This window comes from the organism of the source record quoted next, unplaced genomic scaffold (genome assembly GCF_019419815.1).
Source record: "Pyrus x bretschneideri cultivar Hongxiangsu unplaced genomic scaffold, Pyrus_bretschneideri_v1 Contig8, whole genome shotgun sequence".
NCBI classification, from domain to species: domain Eukaryota; kingdom Viridiplantae; phylum Streptophyta; class Magnoliopsida; order Rosales; family Rosaceae; genus Pyrus; species Pyrus x bretschneideri.
The window spans coordinates 6078367-6089692 of NW_025999820.1; the positions used below are offsets into that span (position 1 = coordinate 6078367).

General features: G+C 33.6%; 1 pseudogene; it reads right to left on the bottom strand.

Annotated features, from left to right (window-relative positions):
- Positions 1-234: 234 nt before the first annotated feature.
- LOC125473008 lies at positions 235-4209 on the bottom strand (annotated as a pseudogene).
- Between the last annotated feature and the right edge of the window lie 7117 nt (positions 4210-11326).

Sequence of the window (11326 nt, forward strand, 5' to 3'; positions counted from 1 at the left end):
TTACCCTCCAAAGTTAACTCCATACACTATTTATTTATGTAAAATTACCAATCTACCCTCCAATGTGTATTACATCCAAGTAACGTGACTTAAATTGACGGACAATTGAATATAGTATCTTCGAATCTAATATTAGGGATGTAATTAGTAAATTTTTATAATTCAATGACTAATTTTTCTGTAAAAATAGTTTAGAGACCTAATTTTCACTCAAGTGATAATTCAGAGACTAAATTAGCAGTTCACTTTATTTGGGAGATTGTTCTTGATCATGTAATTTTGTGCATCCAACACTATCGCATGGTTTTGGTCGGCCACGATGAATACTCTAGGAACTAATCCATACTTCTCCTTAGTGAGTTTTATTACATCATAATTATATAAAGGAAAAGTTCTCACCAATGATAGTACTAGATTTAAATCCTGTCCATTACAAACATAAAACAAGGAAAAGTTTAGCTAACCAATATTGGAAAGCCCGAACTTATTTTTTGAAACTATTAGCGCTATACTCTTACACTACGTCTTATATTTCTAGTGTGTGTTAAAGAGAACACGATAGGGTTCTTATATACTGCAATAGACACACTTCAAGACTTGCATGTGGTGATAAGAGCTGGTACAAGCTTGTCGCCATGACCTTAGGCCCAAAAAGAAAGGAGGTTGCAGGGTTGTTGGTCCGTTGTCATATTTGTATTGAGAGTCCATAATGTCAAATCCTTTGGTAACCTATGCATTTTTAAGAAAATTATTTTTTAGTTAATTTCCCTTAAGTAGGATTCCAAATGCAATGAACAAGAGATCATGTTAAAGTGTTGTGACAGATATTTAAAAAAAAAAAAAATTAAAAAAAAAGTCATATTCATTCATCACATTTCCTTATTCACCAGAATGAGGTTTGTACAACATATGATCAATAAATTAGGTATACAGTAAAACCTCTATAAATGAGAATGTTGGCACTGAGAAAAATTATTATTTTAGAGTATTTATAAATGAATAAAAAATTTCTCTGTTTTTTTTTTTTTTTTTTTTTGTTTTTTTTGGTGATATTAAGATAATTTAAGAACAAGATGATCGTCACTTAGTACTACGATTTAATAGTATTCTCTTTCACTTGCAAGTGAGAGGTCTTAGGTTCGATATTCGCCAAAGGCAAATTTGAACTACATTATTGCTAGCTCATTGTGAGGCTAAACATACCTCATCCACCTTAGGCCATCTCCAACCGAAGGGTCCAGTGAGCCAGAAGGCCGAAAATGGCCCTAAAACCGTCTCCAACCGAAGACCAAGCCAAATGGCACGTGGACCACACTGGACAAAAAACGGCCAAAGGGCCAACCGGGATGCCCAAATGAGTGAGCTAGTCGGCCCTGGCTAGAAAATTTGAATCTCAATGGCTAGTTGACGTCAGCTAGCCGTTATTTTTTATTTTATTTTTTTTGGGCCAAAAATTTAAAAAGAATTTTTAATTAAAGCCCAGAAAGGTGATTGGATCTATGTGGGGATGTTGATTTTATAAGCATGTTTAATTGCTCAAACCTCTCCCTTGATTGCTCAAAACTCTCCCACAATCGATGTGGGACAAATATAATGGGTGCCATACATGCAAGGTTTTGCTTGCTCAAGTCTCTCTTGATATGGGACAAATATAATGGGTGCCCCAAATATAAGTTTCCTATTAGAGAAGATAAATGTGCATTTATACATGTAACTATCCCAAACTAAGTTGTACTAGTAATTGGACACTTAAATTAAAAAATTAATTTAACATACAACTATTAACCGCCACAAGTAGACATGAAAGCGGAGTCAATTACTACGACGAAGTAAGTGTTTTCACAATTTATTTTAAATATTTAATTATATTACATTTTATTTAAGTTGTTGTAGTTTTTAAATTTAAATAATAAATTATGTTTGGCCCTCGGTTGGAGATGTTTTTTGTGATAGGGCTAAAACGAGCCCTATGGCCCTTTGGCCATCGGTTGGAGATGATAAGAAATATGATCATGCACTGTTCATTAAAATATTAATTTCTTGAAGGGTTAGAGGGCTAAAACGAGCCTTCGGTTGGAGATGGCCTTAGTGTACATAATATTGTTTGTACACACCCAGAAAAACCAAAAAAAAAAAAAAACAAAAGACGATCAAGTGTTTTAAAAAATTAATTTCCTCGAAGATAAAGTACTTAACTCATTCATCTACATGGAAGAGGATCCTCTCCTGAGCTCAGGATGAGGATCCTCCTGACCACGAAATCCAGGCCGTTCAAAATTAATCCAACGGTTCCAAATAGGGGAGGTCCTCTAAAAGTTATAATAATTGTAACCGTTAGATTAAAATTGAACGGCCCGAATTTCGTGGTCAGGAGGATTCCCATCCTGTGCTCAGGAGAGGATCCTCTTCCCATCTACATGACATCTCATTTATAAGGAATAAAAAAATTCTACATTGACTGATGAGACAACGGGAGCATTTTGCAAGTATAAAATTGAGCATATCTCTTCTAGTTAAAAGATTTGCAAACAATGGGTTCGACAAAAATATTAGTTGATCACTGCTAACCAATCAATAGTATCAAACAATCTTAAAAGTTCAACATGATATTTGTCGGATGAGATGAAAGAAAACAATGTTAAGAGGTTCAAACCAGCAAAGTATTCCGAGTTTGAAAAAGTATGAGTGGTTTCTCCAATATCAAGATAAAGTGAATATGACTAGAGAAATGATAGCAGAACTTTTAGACTTTTAGTATATACTAGCTTTCATGCACGAGCGTGCAAGCGCATGCAGAAGACATTTTTTGAATCACGGCGCACTACTCGCGATTTACACGTTTTAAATGTATTTATATGCGAAATTGACTAAAGGAAAGTCAAATATTTGAAGTAAATGAATAGTTTTAGATCATGCTTGAAGAAACCCCTAATAAACCAATTAAAACAGCTGAATTCACATAATAAAATCGGTTTCTATATAATTTACATTAAGAATAGAGAAAATAATATTTAATAAATAATTGATTGAATCATATTATTGCTAGCCTATTGTGAGGCTAAGCCCACCTCCCTCCACCTTAGTGTAGATAATATCGTTTATTTAAAATTAAAAAAAAAACAATCATTTGACAATTAATTTAATCACATTATTATCTATGTGCGAAAGACTTTTTTTATAACCAGCATTACACATCTCTTAAGATGTTTTGAACGTATTTAAAAATAGAGAAAATAATATTTAATAAATAACTGATTGAATCACATTATTGCTAGCTCATTGTGAGGCTAAGCCTACCCCCTTCCCCTTAGTGTAGATAATATCGTTTGTTTAAAAAAAAAAAAAAAAAATCATTTGACAACTTATTTAATCACATTGTTATCCGCGTGCGAAAAACTTTTTTTATAATCGGAATTATACGTCGCTTAAGATGTTTTGAACGTGTTTAAAAATAGAGAAATTGAATAACATTATTCCTAACCTATTGTGAGGTACTAATTTAAAAAAAAATTAAAAAAAACACCAAAAAGTTAATTATTAAAAAAATACTATTAAAATGATGAAAATGCCCCTGCTTTATTTGATGCATTATTTTGGGATGCCTTTGAAGTTTTTTTTTTTTGGGGCATTTTTGTCCAAATATTTTTGTTGAAGCATGGTGACACCAAATAACTATTCACCTTTTCCATTCGTTTTATATATAATAGATGAATTTCATTACCTCTGCATATGCAGTTGAGAAATTGAGAGTAGGACCATACTTGACAGCCGCGACAAATACCAGCAGCAACTTTCTCAGGAAATCTCTCCATGAAAATAGATATTACGGCCCCACCCAAGCTGTGATCCACGAGGATAACCTTTTCATTTGGTGGTAGAGACACCATGACCTTTGTCAAAGGCTCGACAAATTCCGATAACGAAGGGAGTTGTTGTATCTGAATCGGGTTGATCCCGGATGCTTCCAAGTCTAGAGATGTTACATTGTGACCTGAGTTCCTCAGAAGAGTCGCCACCTTATACCAACTCCATGCCCCATGACAGGCTCCATGTATCAACACAAAATGTTTTGGACTTTGAGTTTTGTTGTGAATGTTGGAGGGCGGGGACGGGGTTGAGGTACTCGCTTTTGCCAAGCAAATAAATTAATGAAAGGAAAAATAAAAGGAGCTTCTCTGTCATGTTCCTCAATTCCAATTTCTGTATCATTAACTCACAATTTCCTTGATTTGGTTTGCTTCTATCTTCTAACTTTTATATATAGAAATCCGTCTGAGAACTAATAATCGACTCAAGGGTAATGCTATGGAGAGCAAATAAGTAGACTAAATTTTGTAAACTAAATGATATGGAAGTTAATTATTGGATTATTACTTAAGTGTTGATTAATGTGTTTATTTTTTGTTGGTGACATATCATTTAATTGCAAATTTAGTCTCTTTAGCATACTCATCGACTCAAAAGTCAAGAGTCTTGAGTTGAAAAGTACTCCCAACTCCAATTTGCTAGAAACTAGTTTTCTAACTCATAGCCACATGGTAATGTTACCAAATTTTTAAACCAAAATTTGTAAACCAATTGATGTAGTTGTTGATTATTGAATTATTACTAAGTATTGATTAACGTGTTTATTTCCTATTGATGACACATTATTTAATTTGTAAATTTAGTTTGAAAATATATTAGTATACAAACGTCACTGCTGCTGCTCCATTATATAAATGGCGTTTATCTTGATCAAGCTAACTAAACTAGACGAAATCTAAGGATATATACATTTTGTGAAAGATTAAAAATATAATAAAACCAAAGAATATAATGTTTGAAAAAAATCTCAAAGCATTCTCTTCTCAGATGTTATCTCCTTCCAACAGTTGCTTGATAGAGTTTCCATCACCCTTTACAAGGTTGCCCTCAGTAAATTCCAGGTTGCTTTGCGCCAACTATATAGATTTTCACTATTTCCATTAAGAAATAATTGCAGGCAATCAAACAATTCATTTATGGGGAAACATATAATTGACATCTGATGGCAATGGTATGAAGTAATCTGCAGTACCATGAGTCAAAACAATAGGAGGAAGGAGAGAAGCAACATTTCTAACATTCTGGTAATCATGAGTTCTGGAGAAAAAAGTTGCGAAGATTGTTCTTCTTCCATATTTTGTGAGAGGCTTTGAAGTCATAAGAATTAAATTCAATTCTCAGACTAAAACTATGAGAGTACAAGAGAATATGTATGGTGAACATTTTAGGAGACCAAGAAGTCTGTACCCTAGAAAGATTGAATGATATAATACCTCGACGGTTGAATTGATCCACTAAGTTAAGCAAATTGTATCTATTTGAAATCAAAAAACTCAGAAGTAATTAACAAAAATACATGAGAATCAATTCGAAGGAAGTTGAGAGCAGCTTTATTTGGTGAGAAAACTTCTTGTTTATTTGTATTGGATATTGTCATTTTTGGTGTAAGAAAAAGAAGCATGAACATATAAACATAAAAATTGTATTCCTGGTCATTTTTTAATGACATGATTTGTACTTGGTGCTGTCGTTAGGGTTTGATTATGGGTGTGCATTTATTAATAAACCTTGATTTTATTGCTAGTCGTATCTTGTACTTGATAGTAATTATGCAATAAAATTATAGTGACATTTTATATTTAAAATTTAAGTTGGGTGTAGAAAGAGGTTATACGAGTTTAAATAAAATTTCCCTTGTTGTTATTGAGGGGAAAAAGTGTTCAAATTACGAAAAGCCTTCCAGAATGTTATTATTTAACGAGTTGAAATTACAACAATGTCTACGAATATTTACAAACATATAATGGTAGTACGGACACTTCGCAGCGGAATGAAAAATTGTGAAAACCATATACAATTAGTATTATATTATGTTTCCAAAACAAAATGAACGGCTTGAAGAATTGAAAACTAGATTGGAAGTGCCTTCCAACAATATAAGGCTTAAAATAAGGATTTTTAGTCAAAATAGTCTATAACATTGGCATGAGATTTAAAATCGATAGAAGTGGTTTCTAAGTTTGCCAACCATAAATCATTTTTGTCATTCCGTGAAATTTTTTGTTAAATATTGACCAAAATGACAAAAATGACTCAATTTAACAAACAATGGGCCAAAATGATTTGATAAAGTAGAGGGTATTTTTGTCATTTTATCTTTGTTTAGTGGAGATTTAACACGGAATGACCAAAATGATTGATGGTTGACAAACTCAGAGATCACTTCTATTGGTTTTAAATCTCAAGTACCAAAGTGAAGAGTTATGTCAATCTCAAAAACATTTTGATTAAAAAGCCACAAGATAATGAACTCCAATTTATCCTACAACTACACACGATTTTGTTTCCGCAGTAACATGAAGCGATGTAGTGTTTTGCAAATATCTATTCACACAGAATTTTGTTTAATGCATTGTTTATTACATTGGAAACTACAAAAATCTCATTTGACACTCTAAACTTTCTATAATTAGAAAGAACATTACACTTGTGAGGAATGTAGAATGAGATTTTTGGAGTGCTAATAACAATTATATATATATATATATATAATATTGTCTGGTCAAAAGAAATAGACACCTAATCAATGACAACCAACGAAGACGATGTGCCCACCAAGATTTTGAAGATGAATTTAAAAACCCGCTCTTATACCAGTTGATGCTGGACAAATCAAGGGATTCACTCAATTATGGGATTCACTCAATTATGGGCAACAAAACGTGTTTGACGTCGTTACTTGTGGATTAATTAACTCAACGGGACTAAAAGCCCAATAGTTAATTTTGGAAGTATGAAACACTTTCTTATATTAGTTTTTTTTTTTTAAATTAACTAATTGACTGTCTAGATCATATAGAGCTCGTTAAATGGAAAGAGATATCTTACAAAGATAAGGTAGATAGTTAATGGGAAATTTGAAAAAATAACCAAATTTTAGGCCCCGTATAGAATTATAGTCATTAATTTAATTTTATGATAATTATAACCAAAACTTGATTTAAAATTACTAATATACCCTTAATTTTAGGGTTTCTCACAACAATTAAAACACACTTAACACACTTAGATCGGTTGGATGATTCGGTCTAGGTTTCCATTACATGAATAGGTCCGACACTCGCACAAGTATAGTTTTCCAATTGACACAACCTCTCGTATCTGTGGACATTACATTGTTCTTCACAAACAGAGGCTCCAAGTGCTCCAGCATTAATCTTCGCCCTCAAATGAGCATCACACCTCTTGTCATCAGGATCAGCTGCCTCCAAATCTACAATGATCATCCTACGAGTGAGAATCAACTGTACTTACGCCTGTTGTCTGCTCTGGGCGTTTAGCCCGGCAATGTAGAGGAAAAACTGAGCTAAACAAATGGTACCTTTCAATATCCAAAACACTACAAAAACACCGCATGCTTGAGTCGAAAAGCTCTTATCTCCATAACCCAGGGTTGTGATGGTAGAATAAACACAATAAAATGCATCCACAAGGCTCAATTTCTCAACAGTATCTAGGAAGATTGTGCTACCAATATGAGTAGCAAAAGAAGGATAAAGACCACTATATTTGTACCTTAGCAATCATGCATACATATCACGAACTTACAAAACCACTATCAAAATACTCAACAACATGGTGCCCTCAATTTGAGGTTGTTGCGCAAGCAATATATTTGATGTTGACAACGTTCCTGACTGATGAACATCAAGATCTTCAAACTCCAAATGCTCCAGCATTTTCGCCCTCTGGAGCATCACCTCTCTCGTTACTTCTAGTGTACATCGGCCTATGTCTTGGCACCACCATACATGGTATCTTCCTCCTATCCACCACTTCTAAATCCCGCTTTAAAACTTCCAATTGCTTGCTTCCTTCAACAAAATTGGTCTCAGTTGGAATGTACACAAAATTTACCGACCCAACATCAAACGAATAGTAAAGATTTCGTATAGCTGGGGCACTTGTTCCAATCGGTTTAGATGTTTGTTGGAAATTATATATTGTAATATATAATTTTAATAATTGAATGAAAAATATTGTTAACCAATTTCTTGGAAAGGTTATGTTGTTTAGGTGTATTCCTTGATAAGTGATGTATACTTATAGATGAAAAGTTACATCTCTTTAATAAGTAGAAATTGGATTCTATTTAAACCCATGAAACCATTGGTATTAAACATAGAAAAATTAGAGTTAATTTTTACTCTTGAGAAATAGGGTTTCCCCACTTTGTTTCTCTCATGCTTCGTGAGTCAAATTCCGAGTCGTGTCTTGAGAGTATGGAATATATAAAGTTCGCTTGAGTCCGAAGATTGAAGTGCTTTGACTTTGGATTATAGATTGTTGAATCCTGGGAGATAGACGCCTACCGAACTACAAGCACAAGAGTAGGGGCGAAATTCTGTCTTTAGGACATTGCATTTATGCAAGCCTCAATCTCCAAGTTTGTCAGTTTTTCTAACTTTCTCTTTAGTTGTTTATATTAATCTCATATATAATTGATGTTGTGAATTTTTTATGATTATTATCATTGGATTTATATTGTTATTTTTCATATTTTCTAATATTGCTCCAATAATCTAAAGACAGAAATTTATCTCTATGCAATAATTAGAAAATATGATGATGTGTTTGTAAGATGTTTATGCAGTATAGGAGAAAAGAAGAGGGAAAACGTAAGCATTAGTGTTTACTTGATTCGTGCCTTTTGCATTGTATGATGTTTAAAAATTGACAGTTATTATGGCAAGAAGTAAGTGCCTCCTGTCAAAGAATGACTAAGAGACACAGATGAACATGATAAAAGTGAACATAAATATGTGCCATATGGTATAGTAGTTTATAGTGCAGACTACTAGTACTAGTCCGTGGGATTAGTTCCTTTATAAGGAAGGAAATTCATTTGAATTTGATGCATTTAATTGATATGTTGCCAACGATTTGATGCATCTAAATGACTGTATTTAATTTGTATGATTGTTTGATTTTGATGACTTGTAGTCCAACCGCTAACCATTGCGGCTATTAAAATATGTTTTCTTAACCACGTTGTTATGAAGTGATTTCTATAACAGAATCCAATTGATATGCAGTATTTCATTAGTTTATGAGTATGATTATATCCCATTTATTTAAAAATGGAAGATGAAGTGGCCTTATGATCAGGAAAGGCATGTCTTGATTGGGAGATGCAAAACACTGCATATATTTTGACGAAGCCATATATGGGCTTGATATTCCAGGCTAATGTTTGGCTGGTGTTTAATTTTTACTGGAAAAGGAAATGAAATGGGATTCGGTGCCCTTAACCAACACAATCTATTCTGATTGGTGAGTTTTGGTGGTTGATCGAAACCACACGTGGCTCTTTATTTGAAAGAATATCTGTTGCGAAGCAGTATTGTCAAGTTTAGAAAGCAAAATTTTTGAACCAATCAAATGGATTGATGATTGATCTACATATGCAACATGTTTGGCTGCAGTGAGATGCAGTTTTCATCTATTTCTATTGTGATCAATATAATGATCCGTATATATCTTTGAGTTTGTTATTATATGTGATTTAATATCAACATGAAACTAATGGGATAGTTGGTGGGACACCAGATACGGCTATTGGAACTCTTTATTTGGAAATATATGTCCCTTAGAAGGCATGCAAACATGGCTTGTGAAATCAGTTTAATATACTGTTTTAGACTTTGAAATTATCTCAGCCACGTAAGTGTTGTTGGGATTCCTGCACCGATTTCTGGAAATTTCAGTTTTCCAGAAAAGTTTATTCGTCATAAGCAGACACATAAAATTTTGGATTTAGTTTGTAAGGAACAGTCGTGTATCTTCCAAAGTGCACGTGCAGATGCATGGACTCTTTGATACTCACATAACTGAAAGTATCAAGGAGCGGTGGTTTTGTAATGATTTAACGAATAGACATGATCACTTTGTATGTATCATTTAGTGCTATTTCCATAGTGTAACCATTCCATCACAAATGTGGTGCCGCTCGGAAGAGAGTGGTGTGATCAGGCCACTACATGGCAGCTATTCCAGAAAGTGCAAAGAATTGCAACTCTGTTTGGAGGGAAACTAGTATGCAAAAATCAAGGACTGCATAAATCCCGAGTAAATTGCTTTCTGAGATGGTGCAAGTAATTGCACAACATTGCAGTAACGCACATTCATATTCAACTGACGAAAATATAGTTATCTATATTTTCTGATAAAAAGTATGCAACGCCCGTAGACTGAAAAGTCCTGGTCTATGTTAGTAATCGGAAAGTCAATGAATTTGATTTGAGTTGTATAACAGAAAAAGTGGTGGTTCTTTGTCAAATCATAGAGTTTGACTTGAAACGCTGACGATTGAATCATGGGCGTCAAGACTTATTTCGTAAGGATAAAGCATCCTATAGTAAGGCACTAGCCATAAGAACTTTAAAGATTCTACATAAGGGCTAGTGAGAGAACCCAATGTGAGTAAATTGTAGGGGAATGACATAGTTATATTTGGATAATATGTCAACTTAAGAAGAATGACAAAGTAATTTGCTTATAGAAAGAGATAAAGATGATCTCTTACAATGGCATTTTAAGGCATTGAAAGGTTAGAGACCTACTGGAAAGTACCTTAAATGTGGGGGAGTTTACCCAAGTGTTAGTAAATTACTTAGTAATTAAGTCCTAATATAATTTTGAGGACTTGACATTTCAAACAATGTCAAACAACTACTCTCGTATGAAATATAATTTCATAAGATGGATTGTGCACACCATTAAAGATAGTCAACCTAGTAGTGGATCCAATTATTAAAGGTTTGATTAGAGAGTAAGTTGATCATCGAGGGGAATGAGGCTAAAGCCAACACAACTAATGAATCAGCCGAGCGGAAACCTAACTTAGTTGATTGGAGATCCCATGGTCTAAGTTCAATAGGCAAACTAGTTGGGCATGATTCAAAGAAGTTAACACACTATATACCTCATTCTTATGGTGGAAGAAGTGTGTTGTCTGGAGAAGTTTTAGGATGTATATTTATACTTAATGACAGTGATATCTTATAAATAAGAGGAATAGAGCGGACTATTCTTAATCAGTGGTCACCTATGTGAGAGTAGAAGTGGGTCACTTCTATGAGTATGAGATGGCTAAATTCTCTAAAGTTCTCATGAATCCGGGATTTGTTCAGGACCAAAATGAACACAACCGTATGAACCATAATATATTAGGATTAGTGATGTGTGTTGCTTATTGTCTCGGTTTACTACTACGGTGAACAGTTCAAGATTCTATATT